The sequence below is a fragment of the Castor canadensis genome, chromosome 2 (assembly GCF_047511655.1).
Source record: "Castor canadensis chromosome 2, mCasCan1.hap1v2, whole genome shotgun sequence".
NCBI classification, from domain to species: Eukaryota; Metazoa; Chordata; class Mammalia; order Rodentia; family Castoridae; genus Castor; species Castor canadensis.
The window spans coordinates 3,624,298-3,650,385 of NC_133387.1; the positions used below are offsets into that span (position 1 = coordinate 3,624,298).

The 26,088-nt window shown below is 39.9% G+C and overlaps 1 protein-coding gene across 6 annotated transcripts in view; it reads right to left on the reverse strand.

The window, feature by feature from the left end:
- Dpp6 (dipeptidyl peptidase like 6) overlaps positions 1-26,088 on the reverse strand; it is a 945,197-nt gene that overhangs the window by 305,812 nt on the left and 613,297 nt on the right. The gene's annotated exons all lie outside the window — the stretch shown is intronic.

Here is a 26,088-nt window from a genome sequence, read left to right on the forward strand (position 1 = left end):
TATTTAGTCAATCAATGCTCCCCTTAGAAAATTAATAAAGCGCATACTAACTAGTATGCACTTAGTTCCAAAGCAAAGTTTTAATTCAAGTATGTCTAGATTTGATGCGGAAAAGTAAACCTTATTCATGTGGTAAAATTTTATAGACTGTTCCATTTTGTGTAATATGTGAGTCACATTCAAGAGTTAGTGGTCAAGGTACTAGTCAGATACCCAGGTGAAATCGTTTGCCCTTAATTTCCTGGTATTTTTTTCATGTACAAATCAAACAAGTCATGCTTTTCTGTTTTTGAGTAAACCCATCAAGATACTTTGAGGCCTATCTAATCATTCCAGTGAAGATCGCCTTACAAACAAATGGTTAAATTTCTGCTTTGGAAAGTGACTAAAAGTCACTTTATCAGTTCCATAAGAAAGTTGCACAAAAAGGCGAGCACTTAATTTGGTCACCACCTTGTCTCTGTTAACTCGCTGGTGTTCGCACTGACTGAATTTCTAAGTCACTCCCGCCCTCACTGACTCTCCTCCGAAGCACCAGCGCCCTGCTTTTACTCCAGCCCTCCCGGAACGAATCGCACAGAATGCATTGGTTTTTAAGATTATGTAATATTTGGTGCAGACAGAATATCTGTGTATGTTATAAAGTGGAACCAATGAAGCCTATGAAGTAGAATACACACAGGATTTTTAAAAGTGAAATTTTGAAGTATTATATTATTTTTGTACTGGGGGTACATTGTGATATTTACAAAAGTGCTTACGATATAGCTTAGTTAAACTCACCTCCTCCATCACTCTCCTTTATCCCCTGCCCTCCCCCATTCCTGGAATAGTTTCAACAGGTCTCATTTTCCCATTTTCATACATGAGTACATGATATTCCACCATATTTATCCTCCTACACCCTTTCCTTATATCCTCCCCTCTCCCACTGGTGCCAACCCCCAGACAGGACCTGTTTTACTTTCCTGTTCTCTGTTTTTGAAAAAAGACAATTTTGTTAAAGATAGCTATAGAGCGTTTCCTTGTGACATTTCCATGTATACATGTATTGTAACCCAAATTAGTTCATACCCTCTATTTTCTACCTTTCTGCCTTAGTCCCCTTCTTATGGTGATTTCAACAGGTTTAAAAATTCTATATTCATTCTTGTATAGGAAGTACATCAACCTTATTCACCTTCTTAACTTCCTTCCTTCATCCTCCCTCTCCCGTTAGTGCCCTCCCCTCAGCGTGACCTGTTTTTTATAACATTGCTTGTCATTGTATGGGTCTAAATGCCACATATGAGGGAAAACGTGCAGCCTTTGGCTTTCTGAGCCTGGTTTACTTCATTTAACATGATGTTCTGCCCATCTACCTGCCAACAACAAAATTTCATTCTTCTTTACGGCTGAATAACATTCCATTGTGTATAAATACCACATTCTCTTAGTCCATTCATCAGTTGCCACACACAGGATTTCTGTTTCATCGTTTCATACACTTTTTCTATTCCATCCTCTGGCCTCCCCCTCCTGAGTCATATCACCCCCTCGACTATTAAGTTTTATCACACACACACATACACATACATACATACATACATACATACATACATACATTTACATCCTCCTCAATAACATGTTTAGTTTTACTTGATTTTTTTCTAGTGCTGGGGATGGAACACAGGGCCTCACACATGCTGGTGAAGAGTTGCAACCCCAGTCCTAGCCTCGCTTGCATTTGAGCTTCATGTGACTGCCATAAGTGGTCCTCATTAATTTCTACCATATTTGGAAGATTATTCACTATCATTCTGAGCTCTTCATTTTCATTAATGTATACTCTTCAAGAACACATAGACCATAATGAGTATCAGTCATCCGTAGTGTAATCACTGTAACACTTCTACCAAGGACATTCTTCTTTGCATTTTTTTTTAGCACAAATGCATACATCTTTTTTTTTTGCGTGTGTGTCTAGGAGTGGAGGTACCTGGTCCTAAGGCATGTGACTGCTTAATCTTGCAAGCTATTATCCAAGGCAGAAGGAAGCGTAACTGGCGTCAAAGTGTGCAAGAGTTGTCACGATTCACATGCCACTCTCCAAAGCAGCCACACTGCAATTTCTTAATTTGTTCAATGTAGTAGGTGTAAAATGGTATCTTTCTGATTTAAATTTGTATCATCTTATTATTAGTAATTTGAGTTATTTCATTTGCTTATTTGCTGTTTCTATTCCTTTTGTGAAATCGCTGGCTTATTTATTTTCTGTTGGATTGCTTTTATTTTACTGATTTTAGAAAGATTTTGGGTTTTACATCCTAAATGAATTTTTTGTTGCATCTATCTATGTGTTGAAATGCCATTTCTTACTTGAGGTTTACTTTTCATTGTCTTTAGAGAATGTTTTGATAAGAAGAAAATTTTAATTCAGTCCAAAATATTTTTAAATTTTTTATTTTTGGTATTTGATGTGTGTCATTTAAGAAATTCTTTTCTTTTACAGGAACATAAAGGTATTCTCTTGTATTTTTTGAAACATTTTTGGTCTTTCCTTTCAAAACTGGGGTTTTAGTTCACCTGGAAATGACTTGTGTATACATACAGTGTGAGACTGGGATCTGATTTCATCAAATTGAGGTCAGTATTTTCTCAGCAAAAAGCGCTGTGAACAAAACATTTCATCAATAACATTTGCATTCATAGGGTGTTTTATTTATTTATACATCTACTTACTTATTTATTTAGATCATACTGGGGTTTGAAGTCAGAGTTCCATGCTTCCCCAGCAAGTGCTCTAACCCTTGAGCCACTCCTCCAGCCCCTCGTAGGGTCTCATGGGATGTTTTTTATGTGAGAACTGATGAATTGGCTCATTCTGCTTCATGAATTTTGCTGCCTGGGATATTTATCTGTCTTACTTTACCTTGGGAAAGGCTTGGCATTCTTTGGGATTTTGCTGTTCCTTATACATGCTGGATTCAGCCTAGGCTCAAAAGAATTCTGGGAAACATTGAAACCACATAAAAGGAAAAGGTCAATTTGGAGGAAATTTGACACTTTTACATTAGTGCTCCTTTTGTGGACTTGGTCACATTTCTATTGATTTAAGCATTTTAACATCTTTTAATACATTTTCGTATTTTTACGTTAACAAACATTACACAAACATAAGCTATCTAGGAATTGACCTCACAGAGATGTGGAAGGCCTGTCTGTCTCTTTGCTGGGGATCGTCCACTCCACCAATGGCCCCAGGCAATGACTGATTAGCTTTCTGTTGGTCTGTAGGTTTTTCTTTCCTATAATTTCTTAAAAATAGAACCATACTCACAGTGTCTTGTGTTTGTCTCCTTGCACTTTGTAGAGTGTTTTTGAGATTTATTCAGGCTGCTCCATGCTGATGTTCCCCTTTATTTTACAGAGTAGCAGTCTACAATATGAATGAACTTCAACTTTTTTTTGGCAGTACTGGGGTTTGAACTCAGGGCCTCACACATTCTAGGCAGGCTCTCTACCACCTGCGCCACACCAGCAGCCCTTTTAGCTCTGGTTATTTTTCAGATTGAGTTTCACTTTATTCCTGGACCACGATCCTCCTGCTTATGCTTCCTGAGTAGCTGGAAGCACAGGTGTGGCCCTCTGTGCCCAGCTTTTATTGGTTGGAATAGTTTCATGCATTTTTTTTTCACCTGAGCTGGCCTTAAACCATATTCTTCTCAATCTCCACCTCCCAAGTAGCTAGGATTGCAGGGTTGAGCCACCATGCCTGGCCTGTGCCCCAACTGTTTATGCATTCAAATCCATGCAGTGATGTCTATTTGGACTGTTGCCAGGTTTTAGTTACAATGAGTAGTGATGCTGTGAGTATGCACGCTCAAGTCTTTGTGTAGACATGTATTTTCAAATCTCTTGAGTAAATAACAAAGCTTGAACTGCTGTGTTTGTATTCAGCATCCTAGAGACCATCACAGCTTTTCCTAAGTGGCTGTATGATTTTGCCTTCCCCCCAGTGGCTGTGTGATAGCTGCATGCTCGTCCCTCTCTCTGTTCAGGTGGGATGCTCAGTTTAGGAGGCACGTGGTGCTAGCTCATTGAGGGTATCCCACTGAGGATGACTGCTGGTATCCAGCATCCTTTAATGTGGTTCTTTGTCATTGTTTTATGTAATACCTATTCAAATATTTTGTCCATCTCACTGATTTTATAAGGATTTGGAATCATCATTCTATTATTTCTGTATTTTCTTTCATAAAATTATGTTGTTTTTGATTCCTTCTCTTTGTTTTGGCATTAATTTGCTATTCTTTTTCTGTCTTGTTTAGGTGGAAGTCATGTCTTTGGCATAATATCTTCCACCCTCTCTAACAAAGCTATTAAAGATAATAACTTCCCTCAAAGGAGGGCATTAGCTACATCTCAGAAATTATCTCTTAAGGGAAGAAAGATATCAAATAATAATGAAGTACATTACATTCATATAGGAACAAGACACAAGGAAACACAATGAAAACTGTTAAACAATACAGGCTAGAAGGAAAGGATGAAGAAGTGCAGTGGAGGGGGCTTTCATCAACTTACTCACAATGCATGTATAGGTTTAATATCAAGGCAAAAGTCCTGATGGACAACTAGCAGACACATAAACAATGAAGGACAAAAATGAAAAACAGGTCACACTAAGGGGAGATCACTAACTGGAGAGGGAAGGTAAAGGAAGTTAAGAAGGTGAATATGGTTGATGTACTTTCTATACAAGAATGAATATAGGATTTTTAAACATGTTGAGATCACCATAAGAAGGGGACTAAGGTAGAAAGAAGAAAAATGGAGGAGATGAACCAATTCAGAATATAGTGCATATATACATGGAAATATCATAATGAAATTCTCTGTATAGCTATCTTAAACAAAAATATATTTTTTCAAAAATGGAGAACAGGAAGATAAAACAGGTCCTGTCTGGGGGTTGGCACCAGTGGGAGGGGGGAGGATATAATGAAAGGGTAGAAATATTCTGTATTCATGTATGAAAATGGAAAAATGAGACCTGTTGAAAGTGTTCTAAGAATGGGGGGAGGAGAAACAAAGGAGAATGATGGAGGGGGTGAATTCAAGTATGAAATATTGCAAGCACTTTTGTAAATGTCCACTGTATACCCAGTACAACATATGATAATAAAATTTTTTTAAAATGGTAAAATGTCCTTTGATTCTGGCAATTGTTTCTTTTGATGTTATGGTACTGGTTTTTATAGACTTTTTTTCTTTCTTTTTGGTGGGACCAAGGTTTGAACTCAGGGATTTGCATTTGCAAAGCAGGTGCTCTCCAATTTGAGCCACACCTCCAGTCCTATGTACCTCTTACAAAATGTAGAAATCCATCAAGCTTCCAGGTTCCTGTTCTCTCCCATGCTATTGCATTCATTATGTGCACTGCACCAACATGCTTCACCTATTCCATGAAACAATGTTACCATTCTTGTTTGTAATAGAATGTAGTCCATAAATAAATTAGGGTGAAAAAGTCACACAGATAAAATAGTCTGTGCTTTTGCTCACAAGCATTTCTGATGCTATCTACTCCTTGTCAAGAATCTGAGTTTCCCTCGAATATCATTTTCTTCCTTCTTGAAGAAGTTAGGATTTCTGGTTGTGTGGGGTTGCAGTAATGAATTTCTTCATCTTTGTATCATCAAAAATACCTTAATTTGACCTTCTTTCTTGAAAGACTATATATTTCCTGGTTGATAGTTTTCTGGTTTTTTCTTTAGAATTTTGAAATTTTGTTTCACTCCCCTCTGAGCACCATAGTTTCTAATGAGAAGTCAGCCATCAATTGAATTGTCATTTACCAACATTCAATGTCATTTTCATTTTGCTTCTTTCAAGGTTTGCCTGTTGCCTTTGAATATGATACACTTTAGGTCAGCTTTTATTGCGTTTCTTTGGTCTCATATTCACTAAGCACCTTGTATCTGCAAATGTCTGTCTTCATCACACTTTTAGCCACTAATTTGCCAAGTATTTTTTTTTTCTGTCTCTTTACCCATCTCCTTTCCTTCTGGTATTCCAATTACACACAAGGTAGGAAGCTTGTCATCACCTCCCAGGTCAATGGTGCTTTGTTTATTTGTTTATTTATTTTGAATTCTTTTTTCTCTGTTCACCATGGATAACTTCTATTGAACTATCATCAAGGTCACTTCTTTTATCATGACTATTCAACAATCAAGCCCATTGTTGAATATTTTAAATTTTAAAATTGTATTTTTGTACTTAGGGTTTCCCATTTGGTTTACTTATTGTAACTATTTTTCTGCTGATTCTTCCCATTTTTCTGCCAAGACTTTCAATTGAGATTTTCTTTGTCACTTCCAAAATCTGTTACATTTCAGGTCAAACTTGATTCATCTTCTCTCATATTGAGAGCATAATGCATTTTCTTGGTTCTTTATCAGGTAATGTTGAACTATATTCCAGACAAGGTGGACATTCCTAACTTTGCTCTTAGTCTCCCCTGAGCCTCGTTTCCTTTGCTGACAGAAAATCTCTCCTGAGCTTGGGCTGCAGCTTCACTCTCCATTCAGATCTTGCATGTTTGGATAAACTCTTTGGTTCTTTCCCTTCCTGTGTGGGTCACAGGCCAGTCTGAGATGAAGAAGGCAGTGGCTGTGGATGCTGTCTCTGAACTGTCCTGAAACTGCTCATCCTTTTTCTTGTAGGCTCCTCGGATCATCTCTTCCTCATTTCCAGTGATTCCATCCTGGTTGCTATCGGCTTCACGCCAGACTGCTCCAGCAGCCTCCGAACAAGACTCTTTCCTTTATTTTTATCTGCTATCCACACAAGGCCATTACAATCTGAATTTTTTTTTGCTCCCCTTGGAATAAACTGTTTTGACCAAATTCTTTCACCACACATTCATATTCTGGTCTGGGTCCTTCTTCCCAATTTAATTTTCTACTATTCCATAAAAGCGTCCTGAACACTGCATGCCTTTCATGTCTCCATTCTCCTCATGCTGCCGCATCTGCCTGTGAGGCCCTTTGACTCCTGCCTGTGAGAGCTTTCTGGGCTGAGCGTAAAGGTCACCTCCTTTCTGAGGCATTCATACTTCTGCTGGGCAGAACTGATCCCTCTCTGCTTTCAGTCCCCATGCTGCTCATCTGTTTCATACTCATCACAGCAGGCTAGGGTTATCTGTCTGTGACAATCCCCATCTTCAGCACTAGAGCACCTGGTTCTCAAGGGAAGGGGCTGTGCCTTATTTTCCTCTAACACCTGGCATAGTGACAAGTGTGAAATTGGCTCCTAAATAAAAGCATGATTATTTCAGCAAATTATTATCATCAGTGCGATTCACCACATCTCCAACTTCCATGTGTAGACCACTGAGGGGAGGTGACCATTCTGGGACAAGGAGGGCTGTCAGAACAGGAGTAAAAGGAAGTGGGGATAGACATGGTGGCTTTCAGATTGTATCTTCTGTGCCTTCTTATGTGATGCTGTCACAGCAACTTGTCCCCATAATTGCAATGAGGAAGATGTTACCTAGGGGAGTGCATCTGAATGCTGTGGGGATAGGGGACAAAGCGGAAGAGCCATGCTCCGTGGGGGTTCTATAGGATCCATCCAAGTGCCTGAGGCTCTTGGGAAAAATTTCCAAACAGAAGCTTAGGACACTACCCACTACTAGTTATTTATCAAATGGGAGGTGTCCTGTGCTCTACACTGAAAATTCACCACAAAGCTCAACTTTCTGTCTATCCATGTTATTCCTCAAACTTACAAGCTCAAAGGACTGGCAGCAACTGGGCTTGTAGGCAGGTGAAGGAGATGATTACTTCTCATTTAATTTGTTTCCTAAATTGTCTACAAATAGATAACAAATGTAACAAATTACTTTTCTGAGTCTTCCAAAAATAAGATACGATTGCAGTCATTTATTTAAAGTCTAATGTGCCACACATGATTTTGCCTCACATGACGCATTTTTTAAAAAAAAATTTCCAAGGCCACACCTATGGTAAAACTTTAAACAATGTTACAGCATATTGTATTAGATTTCTTAACAACAGAGTGACCTGAGTTCTTAGTCCAGGTATCACTTCTATTTAATGCTTGGTTTAATGTGATTTTTTTTTTTTGTGGGACTGGGGTTTAACTCAGGGTTTTGTGCTTGCAAAGCAGGCGCTGTATGACCTGAGCAACACCTCCAGTCGTACTGTTTGGTTTAAATATCACAAAGAATCTATGTATAGTAACAAATCTGTGAGTTCTAAAATGAATTGTATATTAATGAAAGGAATAAACTTGATTTTTCTCACAATCATCTTTTAAATTTTGAATAACTGCTAATAAAAACAATGTTTGACTGCCTGTTTTATTTCTTTTCCAGTTATGATTTACTTGTTTTTAATGCATGCTCTGATCATAAATGGTGCGTGATATACATATATCCTGAGATGGTCAGATCGGTATGATGTTCACAACCTGAACGGTGATACTAAGCACACACATTGTAGGCTAGAAGTGCCCTTTCCTTCCAAAAGGAGCCAGATTGTTTCTACAAATGGCTGATTCCAGGTCTGTGGTTGGAAATATAAGAAACCACCTGAGCTATCAGAGCCTATCAGGACCATGGCAAAATAGTCCAGTAACCAACTAGAAGAGGCTCCATGTGCAAGGGAAGACACTTAGAGTATCAGTAAAGTGACAGTGCAATGGACTCATAAACTATTTCACAGCCATGAACTTAAAATGATCCTTAAAAATGAATAGCCTGTTCATGTGATCGCCTTTGGAGGATACTTACAAATTAACATAACATTTAAAGACTGGTAAATAAGAAAGGAAAATCAAGAGTATATCCTTTCAAACAATATCACCAAGTAACCAAAGTATGCATGAGGGAAAGATTCACATATGGAAGAATCCTAGTATTAAACGGGGAAAGATGGTGGAATTAGATCATCACCACTCAGAACTCATAAACAGTTAAGATACTGATGACCAATGGCTGCAAATGACACCAAATAAGGGACAATCAGCACTAAGTGCCTTTTCAATGAAGAACACAGCACTAGTCATAGAATTGCGTCCAACTCTGCTGTACCACCCCAAGCATGTAGGAATTAAGTCAGCATACAGTAGAGCTAAACACCTGCACACCCATGTGTACAGCAGCACAACTTACGATAGCCAAACTATGGGATCAGCACAGGTGCCCATCAACTGATGAATAGTTAAAGAAAATGTGGTGTATATACACAACAGAGGATTATCCAGTCATAAGGAAGAACGAAATTAGGTTGTTTGCAGAGAAATGGATGGAACTGGAGATCATCATATTGAGTGAGACAAACCAAACTTTATAAAGCCAAATATTACATGTTTCACTCATTTCTAGACCTGTGATAATAATAATAGCAATCGTTTACACAAGTGTAAAGGGGGACACTGTAGGGGGGAAAGAGAAGGTGCTGGGGTGACCATGATCAAACTATATTTTCCGTGTGTGTGTGTGTGTGTGTGTGTGTGTATGTTTGCATGTGATGACAGCATAAGGAAACCCATGAAATGCTGTTTAAAGTGGGGGGAGGAGAGGGATTAAGAGAGTATAATAAGAAGGGTAAATTCGATCAAAGTATACTGCACACACATATAGAAATATCACAATGAAACCACTCTAGTAAATGGCAGCACTCAAAACAAAGAGAAAAAAATAGAACCCAAATCTTATCACGCTACCAGACCCATTAGGAATTACAAGAAACACACAGGAATATTTAAAGCAATACCACAAGGATGCAAATACAAGGCTGAGAAATACAGAAGAAATAACCTGTTTTCTTCAATAACAATAGTTTTGTGACAAGTGGGAATCGAAACACTAATTGAATATTAATGCTGTTGAGAGCTATTTTTCTTTGTGGTTTTCCCAGGGTGATAAAACAGTCATGCTGTCCTATTTGACAAGTCCTGCCTTTTGTAGACATACCTTATTTAAAAATGAGGATAAAATGATGTGGTATTTGGGGTTTGCTTCCAAGTAACATGGGAGGTGGAGAAGGGCCAGAGGCAGATGAGGCAGATTGACCATTAGGAAAGCTTTGTTGAAGTTGGGTTGTGGATACTTAGGGGATTTTTGCTATTCTTTCTACCTTTCTTTAAAATTTCCTGCAGTAAAACTCAAAATTGATTTAAAACTTCCATAATTTTTAAAAAACCATGCAGCTGTGACAGAAATGGAGCCATGCCACCTCCTTCTTCCTCTGTATCCTTTCTTGGGCTTCTGCGGGGATTTGTGCTTACAAAATTCATCTGGTGTTTTCATTGCAAGGAATTAGTGGTCGTGCTTTCATCTTATCTCTCCAGTGACTACTGGGCCACAAATGTAAATCTAAAGTTTTCCCTCTGAAGTTAAGACCTGGGGATGTGAACCTGCAGAAGCAAAAACAGTCTTCCACCCAGGTGTGTGGACAGCACCTACAGTGTGCATGGCTGGCAGTGATTTCTCCCTTGTATCCTGAATAGCAAGCTTTGCATGGCAAGTTATACAGTAAGAGCGAGCAATGATTAGAAATCATGCTTAGTTTAGGAAATACAAGCCAAATGCAAATGCTTTTAATTAAACCACATTTAATAATCCAGGAGCGTGCTAATATGTAACCTCTATATGTTCCTACTGATGTTAAAACTATGCAAAATTGGGTTGAGTTTAAAATCGAGTTCCTCTCCTATACTAGATCCATTTCCAGTGCTCAAAGGCACATGTGGCTGTAGGTGCCATGCTGGATGCCACAGCTGTGGAACATTTCTGTCACTGCAGAAAGCTCTTTTGCCTGGAAGGTTATAACAAATAGGTGCATTTTATTCCCCCAAAATGTCTTAGTTCACACCACAGTCTATAATTCTCCTCAGGCCATAGCCATTGAAGAGAAAACCAAAAGATATCCTCAGATTTGTCAGCAGGCTGTCAGTTTCCTCTTGCCAGTGATGTGTCTCTACTCTTGTAGACAATGAAGACAACAGTTGTGAAAAAAGGATTTTTAAACAGTTAACTATTTCCAGAATAATTCACGTCACAATACCTTAAATAGGAATATGGTTTGTATTTCATCAGGAGTTCCAGTAACTATCATCAGAATCAGTAGATTAAAATTAGGAGTCTACTACTTGTAAGGCAGAGACAGCAGGATTGAAGTCTGAGGTCAGCCTGGGCAAAGTTAGCACGAGACCCCATCTGAAAAGAAACTAACGGCAAAAGGACTGGGGATGTGGCTCAAGTGGTAGAGTACCTGCCTAGCAAGTACGAGGCCTTGAGTTCGATCCCCAGTACTAACCACACACACGCACACACGTACTCACATACGCACATTCACACACACACACACACACACACGCACACATGTACTCACGCACATTCACACACACGTACTCACATACGCACATTCACACACACGCACACATGTACTCACGCACATTCACACACACGTACTCACATACGCACATTCACACACACACGTACTCACATACGCACATTCACACACACACGTACTCACATACGCACATTCACACACACACACACACGCACACATGTACTCACGCACATTCACACACACACGTACTCACATACGCACATTCACACACACGTACTCACATACGCACATTCACACACACGTACTCACATACGCACATTCACACACACACACACACACGCACATGTACTCACACACATTCACACACACGTACTCACATATGCACATTCACACACACGTACTCACATACGCACATTCACACACACACACACGCACACATGTACTCACACACATTCACACACACGTACTCACATACGCACATTCACACACACACACACGCACGCACACATGTACTCACGCACATTCACACACACACGTACTCACATACGCACATTCACACACACACACACACACACTCTCACATACACACATTCACACACACACACACACCCCACACACGTACTCACATACACACACACACACACACACACACACACACACACACTCTCACATACACAAATCAGTTGTCCAGCTCAGTGTTAGGGCACTTGCTTGCATGAACAGGGCCCTGGGTTCAATGCCCAAAACTGAAAAGAAAAAGAAGCACAACAAAGGGACTCCAGGTTTTAGGTTGTGTTGAAACTCATAATCTGTTTTTTGAAGTTACTTAACATGATAACTACATCATTTTATTGAAATTGAAGCCACACAGTCATACAATACCCAAGGATAGATTATACAGAGGGATGGTGAGGAAATATAAAAGAAGTCATATATGTTCTGTTAAAAGTAGATCAGTAAGTCATTTACAGGACAATGTACTTAGAAACAGTGGCTGTTTCCAAGGAAACAAATTATGGGCATAGGAAGACATAAAGAAAACAAGAAAGAAACAACAAATAGACATCTAGTTAATTCAAAAAATATTTACAGTGTTCAGGGTCCTCTGCCCTACATTTCACATGCACCATGAGATAGACACATTCCCTGACTAAGAGACACTTACCATCAGGGGACAGTTATTGCACACTGGCTGTAGTCAAGTTCCATATTAACGAAGCATTGTAGTATAAGACACTGCTCTAAATAAACAAGTAATCCTATCAGTGTTATTAGGAACTAAGAACGTCTATGGGAGAGAAAAGAGATGCACATTTGTATCAGAAATAGCAACAAGAACTAGTGTTCATATATATTCCCCAAATATCTACTTGCTAGTTTTGTCCATGGAAATGGGCTAGAAGCATGGTTACCTAGACATTCAGAGTTTTGTTTCTAAGTGCTATTCTCCCTTGAAGAACTAGCTGTCTTGGAAAACAATGCATGTTCCCTGGTCTGAGGCATACAGACTAAAACATGGGTCCGGGCTATCTCATTGGCCAGAAAGCAAATGTTTATAAGACAAATGACTAGTTGGGACATGTCAAGAAGATCACAGTAGTTTGCAAAACGGGCTCCGATTCTTTTCTTCAACTTGTACCACTTAACTTCTCAGGGGCTTTTTACTCTTGGCTCTGGTCTCAGACACACAACTTGGGTTAGTCAATGGAACATCAGTGAATGTAAACAGGAGGCACTTGCAAAGTTTCCAGTTGGATGTGTCCTCTCTTGCCTTCTGCCATTACCAGGAGGCAAACATGCCTGGCCATGTTTTGATCCCAAGAGAAGGACATTGCTTCAGGGAAGCCATGCCAGGCCAGCCATGGCCAGTGGGCCATTCAGCCAGGTGCACAGATCCGCCCAGAGGTAAGCAGAACTGTAAGCCACCCACCTTTGACATCCAGGCGTGTGATATTAACACTGCACATCACTGAGGCTGGGTGCTGATTATTACACAGCACCCTGTGATGTTAGCTGACAGATACAAGGACAGAGAATCAGCTGAAGGGCTCTTAGTGGTCAAAGTTAGGATTGTTTGAACACCAATGAAAATGTTATCATTGATTAAAACACATTGGATATGTAAAAAATAAATCTGTGCATTCATAATGGTACCCAGAAGAGTTTTTAAAAACAAAACTCTTTATTTTTCACAGATGGACTTAACTATTGTATCAATCTACTCTGAAAAGTAGTTAAAAATGAGTAGTTAAGGATTTGGCCTGTTCTGGTAGCTTAAGGTCACTGAACAGCCTGACTATGGCAGAAGCCCCTCCATCAACAGACTGCTAAATATAAATATAGAAGGAGCAATTAATTCATAAATGTCCATTTCAACCTCCTGTTGAAGTCCCTTTTCAGGTAAGGACCATCACTGCTGTGCACCTTATCTGGAGGCTGGCTGATGGCGTATTTGCCAAATATCACTCTGCAGGAAGCATGTCAACCTCAGTGGGAAAAAAGATACGTTGACAACGAGGAACTGTGTGGTCATCTCTTTAGCCCCGTTGGCAGCATTACAGTCCCCAATACTGAGACAATGACATTCCAGATAAATCTTAAATCAGTCCATGGGAAACTGACCAGACTAATCCAGGTGTGGGAAATTCTACGAGGTGAAATGTGCAAAAATTTGTATCAATGAAGAAAAGAGGGGCTGCTCTGCCTCCACAGGAACTTGAGAGGTAGAATCCAGTATCATTAGGATTCTTAATTTGATCCAAACTTGGAAGGAGAAAAGGCCCAGCAGGTGTTTGAGAATGAATGAGGCCATAGGAAGACAGTGGCACCAGGGATCATGATGTTTTTGTTATAGGAACATAGACAGGACCATGTTCTCTGTACATACGGGAAGATATCCTTTAGAGATGTGTTCTAGTATTCAGAGCTGGAAGAATATGCTAATATCAATTCATACTTAACTCTTTCCAGCAAACAACATGAAAGTGTGTCCTCTATCACACCAATGATAAAGGTGTGTTCTCAGATACACCAATGGCAAAAGTGCTAAAATTAATTGGTGTTGGTGACATGGTGGTCGTGTCCTATTGGCTCAACAGATGTTCACTTTACTTACTGTCCTTTCTGTTTTTCTGTTATGTACAAATAAGGAAGGCAATTAGTAGGAAACAATATGGCCCCTGGTTTCCAGAAGCACACAATAGGGTTGTGGACTAAGAGCTCCAGCACAGAGCTTCTGAAGTCTACCCAGGGAGTGCCCAAGGCATCGTGGTTCCCAAAGCCAGCTGCTCCCTGAGGGGCTCTGTGGAGGCCTCTCCTCAGCAGGACCCCATAGTCTGTGTGGGCTTCACCAGGACACAAGGGCTGGCTGCCCAGCCCCTCCACTTGCCTTCCACTTTCTGCCCCATGTACTGCTCCGACCGATCTTCTGAAAACTGCCTTCATTCAAAGTCCTCTGGAGCCCCCCACATGGGGTTCATATCCCAGGGCCTCCCCATGACCTCCCCCCATGGACCATGTCATTCCTAGGAATATAAAAGTAACACAGAGCGTACATTATACCTCCTGACTTAGGAGAAAGAGAGAGAAATTTGACAACTTTATATCTTACTTAAATCAGTACTAGAGCTGAAATAACCCTAATAAAGAGATCTGATTGTACTGTAACTCTACTTTCTGGGTTTGGAGTCAGGAGGATTTGGGTGTCACCTATAGTTACCAGTGTTTTTTGGAGCAGATTACTTTATCTCTGGGTCTTTTGTTTTAAATAATAAAATGCCTTACTTTTCTGAAAGGGTTAATTGTGCTGATTAATTGAGGTCAGCCACGTGGAGGCACTGGAAAGTAAAAAAGGACAGGACAGACATGTCATAGAAACATGAGCCGTTCCTCCTCCCACAGCACTCAGCCTCTTGCCATATTCCCCGATTATTTCATTCACAAAGGGGACTATGATGAAACTGACTCCAGGGGAATTCTGGCTGGGCCTGTGGACGTCTGCCTCCATATAACTTGTCCCTTGTGGACCTAAAGTCAGACAAAATAACCTCAAATGCAAGCAGCAAGAAGGCTGGAGTCACACAGGATGGAGGGAGCTACAGTGAAATGCTTCTGCTCATTCATGTGTTCATCGAAGGGGAGTCTGAGAAACAGCAATGACAAGGCCGGGACCTGGGGTGGGGCTCCTTCTCTCTTTGCTCTGCTCTGTGTCTGTCAGGCCTCACAGGGCTGATTGCACAGTGGGTAATGTGGACTGTGTCTTTCAGGGTGGGTTTGGCACGTGTCACACAATGAGACGTCAGAGGCAGATGGATTAGAACTTGACTGGCTTCAGAGCTGTCTGTGCCACTAAGAGATGGGTTAGTACAGAGCTCTGCCTACACAGGCTCCTGCCCAGGTGGAGAGCTGGAGGTCACCATGTTGCATCACACTGCAATTCACTCCTGTCCCCAGACACTGATCTGACCACAGCATCCTTTCCCTTCTGGCTTTGGCATGCCAGGATTGTTGAAGTCCAGTCAATTAGGGGGTGAGGATCGGTGGGCTGGAAGATACTGCTAACTGCATTGTGGCTTCTTAAGACCTGAGTAAGTGGCATGCCCACCACACACTAATCACTAATGTGGCCTGGTTGTCAGAAGTAAGGAAGTCCTCACATTCGTCTCCTAGTCAAGGGGGAAATGCATTTCTGAGAAGAGCCTTACCCTGACATGCTAGAACACCCATGCCACAAAATCTCTGTCAGGAAAAGATGGAGTTATTTACTAATACCTGTCTTCTGTGACCTGAGGACCATGTCTGGGTTCAGCATTGTGTGTCAAGGATGCTAGCTGTACTAGCAGAGAACAAGACGTGACAATTCCCGAGAGCCAGGTAATAAGAGTACACAGGACTCCACAGGATAGGATTGTACCCCGAAGGTCAGGTGTTGCCACAGCCTTCCATTTCCTACCTTCCTAGTAAGACTGCAATTTGTCCTCTAAATGAGGACACTGGACAGCACAGGGACTGCTGGTGACCACAGCAGAATGAGTGGTGCCACTAGACATGAGCCTGGTTCATTCCCATGTGCGCTGGGTTCAGGTGTTGCTCACTCACCAATGAGGCTGCTGTTGACAGAAACACATTTTCATATTTACCCAAAGTTTTTAAAATTCAAAATCTGAACTTAAGTTAATAGATCTAAGTTTCACGTAAATGTATTTGCAACAGGTAGATAATTCAATTTGGATTGCTGGGATGGTTAATCTGAAGATTATATTCCACGAAAGCCATCGATGAAGGTTCTAATTTAAGAAGAAAGACATTAACTCTCTCCAAAAAGGAGCAAATTGATCTGCACTATAATTTAACAAGCAGACAGTAAGGCTGAGCCAATCTGCAGGTTATATTATTGTAGTCACCCACAAACTCCACAAATGGCACCCAGGCCTCCCGTGGTGGAAGACTGTGTTTGCCTGAGCAAAGCAGCACTCACTTTCACTGTCCCCTTCTTGGTCAAAGGCCACACAGCAGTCTTTGTCTGTAATGAGCTCCAGCCTGGTACCGATGGGAGCAGAATGGGGAAAGGCTCTTCCCCATCTCATCTATTAGAGCTGCCTTTCTGAAGGGTGGGGCTTGGAGTAAATGATGTTGAAGATTAGAGTGTTTCTTCACTCTACTGGGGGACAGGTTTCTTAAAGTGACAAAGTTGCATTGGTTTCCTTTCCTCTTGTTTGTTTTGGCAGTGTTAGGCACTCCACTGCTTGAACCATGACTCCAGGACTTGAGCCCTTTTTGCTCAGGTTATTTTGGAGATAGGGTCTTGCATTTTGCCCAGGCCTGCCTGGACCACAGTCCTCCTGTTTTAAGTTTCCTTTGTAGCTGAGATACCAGGCACTCAGCTTCTTTCTGTTGAGATGGGGGTCTCAAAAACTCTTTCACTTGAGGTGGCCTGGAACTGTGATCCTCCCCATCTCAGCTTCCCAAGTACCTTGGGATAACAGGCACTCTCCACCTTTCCCATCTATTGGGGGTCTTACTAACTTTTTGCCAAGGCTAGCCTCAAACCACCATCCTCTCAAGAAGCTTGGATTATAAGCATGAGCCACTGGGATTTTTTTTTAAACATTTGCTCTTGTACAAACACCTGTTGTGATTTACTTGTAGTGCACAGGAATGGCTCACCAACTAGCTAGGTGCAGCCAAAAAGCAAAATACTTCTTCCTCTATGTCCAACACCATGGAGTTATGAAGTAAAATTTCCTCCCATAGACAGTATGGAGTGAAATAGTGTCACACAGGTCAACAGTAGTCACTTTCCTATGGGCACATGCACAGCCACCTAACTGGTACCCAAGTACCTGATTTTACAAAGACTGGACTAACCTTTCTAGCTCTAATCTTGATTTTCTTATACACTGTAGCTCATTCACCCGTTATTGTTAGGGCCACTACCTGTGCTAGATACTGTGCTGAGTGCTTACCTCTCCACCTGTGCAGGAAGTCCTGAGCAGAATGTTTGGGCACACCTGTCCCCAACTCTGCAGTGACCACACCATGATTCTAACTTATAACATCAGAGGTCTTTGCTGTGGGGTAACCTCCTGCACACAAGGCATCACTGGAGGAGTGAGGGGAAGTAGATGACGACCTCGTTCACCTTCAACCCCAACCCTGAGCCATATTTCTTTTTCTATGATACCTTCCCATGTGTCATTGTCATTTTCCTTTGAAGGGAAAGCCCATGCCACAGTAGGTCTGTTTTTGTGTAGTAAGCATATAATGAATATTACTAAAGAAAAAAGTTGTAATAAGAGAAGACTGGGTGTATGTGAGTAGCACTGGACAATTCAGAATACAAGAATTTCCAGAAAAGACGATTTCACTGTCTTCCTGTGACACACAATTCTGTTTGGAAATGTGTGATTTGAGATTTCAATTGCAGAGCAGAGCAATTGGACACCATAGGCCTTTTATGGTTTGGAGTGAAGTGTTCCTCAAAAAGCTAATCCTTGAGAGGTGAGTGGATCATAAAAGCTCTAATTTCAACAATGGAGTAATCAACCCATTGATGGATTTATAATTTGATGTCATTATTTGGAGGAAGTAGAAATATTAGAAGGCAGAGATTAGTCAAACAAAGTAGGTCACTGAGGGCATGCCCTGGAAAAATACACCTTGTCTCTGGCCTCTTTCTTCCTCTCTCTCTCCATCTTCCTTCTCTTCCCTTGCTTCCTGCCTGTCATGAGGTGAGCTGTTCTGGTCCATCATACCCTCTCCACCATAATGTTTCTGTCTTATCTTGGGCCCCAAAGCAATGGAGTTGGCCAACCATGGACAGAAACCGCTGAACAAATAAGTCCAAATAAATCTTTCTTCCTTTTGAACTGTTTCCAATAGTTATTTGTCATAGCAATGAAAAGTTAACTAAGGTAAGATCTGATATTGTTCATCTCCCTCTTCATCTACCCCATCAAAGACCTCTTTTTCCACAGAGGGAACAATTTGTTACAAGGAAAATGAGAATCAAGTCACTGCTTTCAACTCTCAGTCTGTTTTCTTCACCAAGGAGCAAGGGTCCTGAATGTAAAATGTGTGGGAAAGAGAGATAAATTATATTTACTTCCTCCACAAATTGAAGAACTGTCACAAAAATATTAGATTGATTCTAAGTTGTTCCGAAAGAAATAATTGGACCCAAGAATAGAAAATTCTAGAGATAAATTTTAGTTTAGCATTGTGAAGAGCTGCCTAACAATCACCACTGGCTCCTCACTGAATGCCCTGGACCCCACTTGATAGACACATACAGTCATAGATGGACTGACCTTGGCCCAGGGGCTGTAGATTTCTTGATGGATGGTGATTGTGAGATGACATTGAACCTCCCAGCCCTGCTTCTGCTTGCTGTCTGCTCACAGGATGGACTCCTGCTCAAATCAGAGCCTTGGTTCAGAATGCCTGAAGACTCCAGCTAATTAATTCTTATAAATGCCTTTAAAACTTGAGTTAAAAATCATCTGTACGAAGTTTTCAAAGACTAACCCTTTTCTGTACGTGTCATCTGACTTTGAATTTCCCTTTATTACTAATGTTTTCTTGAACCTTTTTATTTGGGTATGCTTTCTAAATATGGTCTAGTTGCAATAAGGTTCATTTTTAAAAGAAACCTCTGTCATAAATAGCAGGAACTTTCAATCACTCAATTTAAAGTACTTTTTATTATGAAGATCATACAGTTGCTATTTAACATGCTGAATAGTTATCAAGGAAAACAAAGGGCCTTAATAGATGGCTAGCAAATTTTGTTTGCTTAGAAACCAGTTTCTACATTTGCTGCAGACTTTGGCAAACTCAGAGAGGCCCAGGTCGTGAGAAGTAAGGTCTGAAATTCAGAGAACTTTCTAGGGAAATCCTTCCCACCCCATTAATCAATTACAGCTGAAAAAGAAGAACTGTAAACATATACACATTCATCTTTTCTTAGAAGAAAGGGCAAAAAAGAAATATTTGATAATTCTCCTCCATGGTTATCTTCTGGTTATATCAATTTGCTTCTAAGATGAGGGGGGAAGGAGAAAACTCCTGCTCTCCTAAATATAGACCTTAATTTCAAGAGTGAAATGAAAAATCATGCTTTTCTCTTTTGATACTATTAGTCATCGTATTTTTTATGTGTTCAGTATTTTGTACAGAAAAGAATGAAAGAGATTGCTTTAAAATAGATTATTTAGAAGAATATATCTAAACACTGACCATGACATTAATTCAATCTATTAAACAAAACAAGACAGCAAATATTTCATTATTCAGAGTGTTCCTTTGCAAAGCACTAGCTATTTAAGCACTGCAGAATAAATATCTTTCTGTGATTCTTTTTCAGATAATTGTACTCTTATAAAGCACAGAGCTGTGTGGAGCCTGAGCAGGCGTACAAACATGTGTAATGGGAATCCCAGGGGAGAGGGTAGGGGGAAAGAGAAGGTATAATATTTGAAAAAATAATGGCAAAGAACTTCCAAAATTTGTCAAAAACCTAAATGTATATAATGAAGAAGCTCAACAAATCCCAAGTGCAATAATCTGGAAGAGACACACACTTAGCCACACTGTGGTCAGACTGTCAAAAGACAAGACAAAGAAGAGACAGAAGAATGACTGGTGATGTATATGACAGCCTCAACAAGATGGACAGCTGATTGATCCTCGGAAACCATGGAGCTCTGATGGCAGTGGGAGGACATTCAAAATACTAAGAGAAAAAGATTGTCAACCAAGAATTATGTATACGTGTACATAATCCTTCACAGAATTAAGGCATGGCTAGAAAAAAGCTGAGTTTATTGCTAGAAGACCATAGTAAATCAAATCCACCTGAAACTAAGGCACATCGGTAAATAAAACTGTATAGGTAAATATAAAAGACAAGTAACTTTTCCTCCAATATGATTTAAGAGCCATATAAACAAAGCAACAATTATAGAACTATGTTAAGATTGTAATATATAGAGAAGTAAATTATATAACAATAGAAGGAAAAAGAGGGGATGGTTATATAAAAACAAAGCCTTCACATATTACTGATGTTAAGTTGGTTTTAATCTGAATTAAATTGCTGTAAGTTAAGATGTTATTTGTAGTCCCCAAGGCAATATTTAAGAAAACACCTTTTAAAATACAGCAAAAAGTCAAATGGCATTAAATGGTACCCTAAAAATCTACTTACACAAAAGAAGCAGTGATGGAGGAATAGAAGAATGAAAGTATATGAAGCAGGAAGATATAAAATGTAGATAAAAATGGCAGATATAAATTGTAACTTATTGGTAACAACATGAAATCTAAATGGGCTAAAGAAAGGTTAGAAAACAAAAACATAATACATCTATACACTATCTGCAAGTGAGTGACACACTATATATAACAGTTACAGATAGATTGAAAATGATAAAATAGCAAAAGATACAATATGCAAATAGCAACCAAAATAGAGCTGGATTGGTTACAGTAATATCAGATGAAACAATATTTAAGACAAAATGGTTACTAGAGCTATAGAGAGACATTTTATCATGATGGCAAAGCCAATCTGTCAAGAAGGTAAAATGGCTATAAACAACATATGCACCAAACTTGAAGGTCCCCAAACCATGAAGCAAACACTGAAAAATTAGAGAGAAATAAACAGTCCAACTGTAGTTATTAGAGACTTCAGCATATTACTTTCAACAATTACTACACCAACTAGGACAAAGAAATGAATTTTGCAAATAACACTGGAAAATGACCAGATCTAAATTATGTCTTTAGTGCATTCTATCCAAAACCAGAAAAAAATGCATTCTTTTCAAACGTACATTGAATATTATGCAAGAAAGATGATATTCTGGGCCGTAACACAGCATCAGGGCTGATGGAGTGGCTCAAGTGGTACCTGCCTAGCAAGCGTAAGTCCCTGAATTCAAGCCCCAGTGCTGCAAAGAAAAAGACCAAACAAACAAACAAATAAAAAATAGCAAATCAAGCATCAATAAATTGAAAAGGACTAAAATCATATTTAGTGTGTTCTCTAGTCATATTAGAATGACATTGGAAATCAACAACAGGAATATGGGATATTCACAAATATATGGAATTATATTCATGGTTAACAAATAAGCCAGAGAAGAAATCACAAAGGAAATTAGAAAATACTCTGAGAGGCTGGAAAAAAGTCATATGGGATGTAGATGAAGCTGTATGTAGAGGGAAATTGATAGCTACAAATACCAACATCAAAGAAGATCTCAAATGAGTAGCTTCACTTTCCAACTAATGCAAGTAGCAAAACAAGAGCAAACAAAACTTAAATCAAGCAGAGGGAAGGAAATATTAAAGATTAGAATGGAAATACATAAAGGAGGAGAAAGCAGTAGAAAAAAATGAAATAAAAATTTTGTTCTCAGAAAAGACCAACCAAACCCATAAGCTTTTAGCTAGACCTACCAAGAGAAAAGAGGGAAGATGCAAATTAATAAATTTAGAAGTGAGGAATGTGGTATTGTCCCAATCTTACAGAAGTAAAAACTTCCTGAAAGGGAATTCTTTGAAAAACTACACACAAACAAATCCATCACATAAATGAAATGGAAAATTCCTGGGAAAACTTACCTACTAAAGTTGACTCAAAAAGAAATAGCAAATGAGACTATTTCTCTACCAAGTAAAAATGACTGAAATAATAAGAAAATGCCACTCCCAGAGAAAAGCCCAGGCCCAGTTGGCTTCACTTGTAAATTCTACCAAACATTTAAAGAATTAACTCCAATCTTTCACTAAGCCATCCAAAACAGAAGTAATGTTTTCCAGGTAAAGAAAAAAGACATCAAAAGACTAGAGATCAGTGTCTGTCCAGCTACCTAAAGGAAATTATGCATAATAGGCAAATAGAATTTTACTGAAAATGCAGAGTTGGCTCACTACAGCAAATCAATCCATGGAACACATCCTATTCATAGCCATGGCTGAGAAGGGGTTGGAGATGAGGACCATGTCTCAACGGAGACATGAGGGGTAAAGGAATCAGGTGTCCTGGAGGGGACCTGGGGCTAGGGAAGATCATGAGCTAAAAACAAAGGAAGTATGACTAAACTGCAGACCAGTTAATCAACACTGGTTCATTAATCATGACAAATGCATCACACCAACGTAAGGTGATCACAGAGGAGTGGGGTGTGTCATTCCCCACAACATTTCAGTGTACAGAGTCGATTCCAAAATAAACACTTGCTTTAAAAAAAACTTCCAGAATGAATTCAAGGAAAAGATGAGCAGGGTCTGGCAGGAATGACCTTCCAACTGGGGGTTGGTGGCCTGAGTGACTGTCTCTGATGAGGCCACCATATTGAGCCTACTCAGAACACAGTGACAAAGACACGTCCCTACCACTCCAGAGACCATCTTCCAATTTTTCAGTTACAACATGGGCTGGTTATTCTCAATGCCATTCTCCAAAGATTTAAGGCTCTTCATTTTCCTTTTAATACCATAACGTTGACTGCATGCCCTGATGTACAGAACTGAGGATTAAATCCACAAACTACAAACCTGAAACACATTTAATTTTACTAGAATTTCACAGCAAAATGAGAAAAAAAGAAAAAAGATGCTGTATATATTTTCTATGTACACCTTTGTCTTTTTAACTATTGTTTTTAAAGATAAATGGGTATTTTTATTAAGAAATGATATTTGGAGAGGCAGCATTAATTTTCATTTTGAGAAATATGGCAGTAAGCTTTGGGATTGTAAGGATCTGGGATGTAATGATTTTGGGATTGTAATGACAAAAAAAGAAGCATGAGACAAGAGTAATTTTTCATAAAAATTAGGTCCCATATGCTGGTCCTCTGACTTATCTATTCCTGTGCTCATCTCTCTCCCGAATCACACCTAACTACATTTTTAAAAATAATTATTGAGGCTCTTGGCTTTGGCAGAAAGCAGCACTCATGCTCAAATGACATCGCTAATGTTATTATAAATGACAGGCAGCTAAATTTATACCTAGGGTAACAGTATATATTAATAAGCGAATTAATAGGTCAGTGACAGAGAAATCATGCACCCAGTTAACAAGTCTGACTGTATCTGTCTTCGTGTTTCTTTGCTACATGTATACAATATATAAGTCTGCAGCAAGGCCTTAAATCTCTAAATGCTGCCCTTACAATCAATTATCTAGGCAGACTAAAAATAGCATCGCTGTTTAATTTTCTAGTGCATCCTCGGCCACTGGAGGGCACTGTTTCATAAAATGCTCTAGGTTCTATTGATGATGTTCAGAAAACCAAAAAATAACACTGTAGGTCATCCAGAGACATATTCATAAATTCATCAGATTAATAAGCAGAAGTCATTGAGTTTAAATAATATCCTATTGCTTATATTATTTATTCATAAATCAAGAACTCTGGGTTCTCAGGCCTCTACTTAATGAATTAATCGTCTCAAACATCTGCAAGCCTCAGTTTCCCTACAAAAAAAGCCCACACACATGGGATTCTCTCACAAGTATATGGCTCTCATCTTAAATGATGTGACCATCAGCTCCACAAGTTTCTTAAAGTGCTCCTTTATTGGGAAGTTCTTGTGTTTGACAGATGCTTGGCTTAGGGCAAGCAGCAACTCCAGATTCCTCAGCCAGAGGTGCATCTTCTATCACCACCTATGGCAGTCAGAGGTGTGCGTCTAAGAGCCAAGTGATCAAATCTCATCTTAAATGACTGCCTGCGAAAAGTGTGACGATAGGGACACTGGCTGTGAAGACAATGGCAGTTGGAAGGTGGTGGTCACTGTGGCCTTGAGTACAGAACCTGGAGTGGGAGTCTTACCTACCGACTTCACAGTTGTGCCCATTCTGTTTCACTATAAGCCAACTGGCCTGGCAGGTAGGAGATGCACAGGGTGATTTGTGGAATAAACAAATAAGGACAAATGCACAAAAGGACAAGCCCCAAACCCTGCCTTCTCAGCTACAGATTTCAGTACCGTAACCGAAGGCTGTGCTGTAGTGAGAGAGGCTGTGCTGTGTGTGTTGAGAGTCCACATTCAGCAGCCGGATTGTCAGTGCTCCCCTGCTGGAGAAGATGCAGAGGAAGGAGGATGAACGGCTATCAGAGCCCAGAGTCGCATGCAGAATCATCCATATCATAGCAGCCATCTGCCGATGACTAGACAGAGGCCTTAAATGACAAGTTCAAGTTTCCTGAGTATGCGCAGTAAAGTTTAATGACTTACAAACTTTAACCAGCTCTGATGCAAATTCTCTCCACTAGCCTCTGACACAGCCTGGGACACAGTTCACTGCATACTGTTCTCTTTTCTCCCCAGCTGCTCCCTATTTCCCTTTGTAGGCTTAACTGCCAGGAAGGACAGCTTCCCCTGGACAAACTCTTCCCAGGATATCTCCCTAGGAACTGCAAAACAGACTTCAGTCTCCACACCTGACATTTGATATAATACAATTTGGCCCCAAATAACTCATAAATTTTACCTCACAATTCTTCTTTATAGGAATACTGCCAGGTTGGATGTATGTTTTCTTTTTAGATAAAATTCTCATAACAAAAGTCTCCATTTGATCTGTTTTAAAGTGTATAATTCAGTCTTTTTTTCAGAATATTCACATGGCTGTGCATGTGAATATTCTAATTTCAGAGCATTTTCATTCAAACTGATAAAAACAGTTCTCTGAACCCGAACCATTTGCACAGTGGCCACCCAATTTCCTTTTGAGATTCTACACTGCTGGCACGTGACTAAGTGACGACTGTAACTGGTCATAGACAAAAACCATGGGATTCCACAGTGATGAGGCCAGAAACCCAGAAACTTAGAAGCATTCTAGGTTCTTCATGACTTTTTTTGGGGACAGAGGGCCCAGCAGCTACAGTTGCCATAGTCTGCCTATGTGAGGGAAATTCACTTCATATTTGATGAAGCCATTTATTTGGGTTTCTATTACTTTCCAACAGGTTTCACCCCAGGGACTTAGCCACCACTCATCTCTGTCTGTCTATCTGTCCATCTATCTATCCCTATCATTTATCTATTGATCCATCTATCTATCTGTTATCTATCACTTACTTATGTACAGATGTACGTATGCATGTATGCAGCTGTGGCTGTATCAAGTTCTCAACTCTTGACCTACTTGTTTCTAAGGGCCCGGTTCTGACAAGTCCACTTTGGCTGCAGG